Source organism: Phytophthora infestans, genomic scaffold (genome assembly GCF_000142945.1).
Source record: "Phytophthora infestans T30-4 supercont1.2 genomic scaffold, whole genome shotgun sequence".
Taxonomy (NCBI): Eukaryota; Oomycota; class Peronosporomycetes; order Peronosporales; family Peronosporaceae; genus Phytophthora; species Phytophthora infestans.
In genome coordinates this window covers 1952181-1953792 of record NW_003303757.1, presented here as the reverse complement: position 1 = coordinate 1953792, position 1612 = coordinate 1952181, and positions in this window count along the sequence as shown.

The following is a 1612-nucleotide window of genomic DNA, read 5'->3' as shown; positions in this document are numbered from 1 at the left end:
ACGCACCACCCGCAGCAACAGTGCTACTACCGCCGGTGACGCTCACAATGCCCACCGGTACCTGCAGCCTCGCCACCGAACACGCTCACCGACCCGCTCGACAGAGCAGGCGACGCGCCAGACGCGATAGCTACAGCGCCAGACGAACCGCTTGCCGTCGACCCACTCAACAGCGACACCGACCCGCTCACAGTCGTGCTTGCGCCGCCTTCAGACCCGAGCGTCACCGACCCGCTCTCTGATGCCAAACCGTCGCCGCTCAAGATCGTCACGCTGCCGCCTGTCAACGACCCCGACGCACCGCCCAACACAGACACCGCGGAGCCTTCACCATTCACGGAAGAGCCGCTAGACACCTCGATCGAGCCAGTACTAGCATCACCGGACCCGCTGCCGATACGAATGGACCCGCTAGACACGCTGCTAGCGCTAGTGCGCACCTCGACGCCACCGCTGGAGCCGCCGGACATGACGCTCGTGAACACACGCACGTCACCGCTGCTCACAGCACCACCGCCGCTTGTCAACAGCACCGCACCACCCACAGTGGACGCAGACGACCCACCATCAATGGACACGTCGCCTCCCGCACCTTGCGCGCTCCCAGAACCGATGATCTTCACCTTCTGCGCTGTGTCCACGTTGGTCACATTGCCACCACGCAACTCCACATCGACCCCAACAGCACTGCTGTCGCCCTGGACGAGGCTCAGGCTGCCGCCAAGAACCACTGCGGACAAACACGCTGCTGCCGGACGCACTGCTTCCGGAGTCGCCGCTCGACACAGTCACATCACCACCGACGCCTCTCGATGACGAGCCACCAGATACACGAACAGCTCCGCCAGACCCGCTCGACGACGAAGAACCACCGCTCACGTCCACGGACCCGGAAGATCCCGTGTACGACCCACCGCCACCCACGAGAACATTGCCTCCCGATGCCGCCGTGCCACTAGAGCCGCCCACAACACTCACCATCCCACTGGGCCCTGTGTCACTAGAGCCGCTAGACATACGCACAGCACCGGTATTGCCATCCACCGCGCCACCCGACACAAGCGACACATCGCCGGACGCAGATGCAGCACTTACAGCACCACTCTCAATCGACACAAGGCCGCTCACGTCGCTGCCCACGCCGCTCGTCACAGACACCGCACCGCCCGTCGAAGAGCTGCTAGACCCTCCCGATACAGACACACGACCCGCTGCCGTAAACGCATCGCCAGACTGCACAGATACATCACCGCTGCTAGCCGCTGCCGAAGACCCCGAAGACAGCGTCACCACACCCGACGCAGCATCCACGGACTCGCCACTTCCGATCGTAGCCGAGCCGCTCAAGGCGTCGCCGCTCGCAGAAGCACCGCTCACAACGGTCATCTCACCGCTGCCCAGCACGCCCGCGCCAGACGAAATGGACACGCCACCACCGACGCCAGCCTCACTCACGCCGCCGTCAAGAGAAACAACGCCTCCAGTCGCCGCGGCCGTCGACGCCTCACCACCGGGACAAGGCAACGTCGCCTGCAAGGCCCGAAGATGCACTCAAAGAGCCACCTCGAACACTCACCGGACCCGGCACCCACGCTGCTGGTCGTGCCAGCTC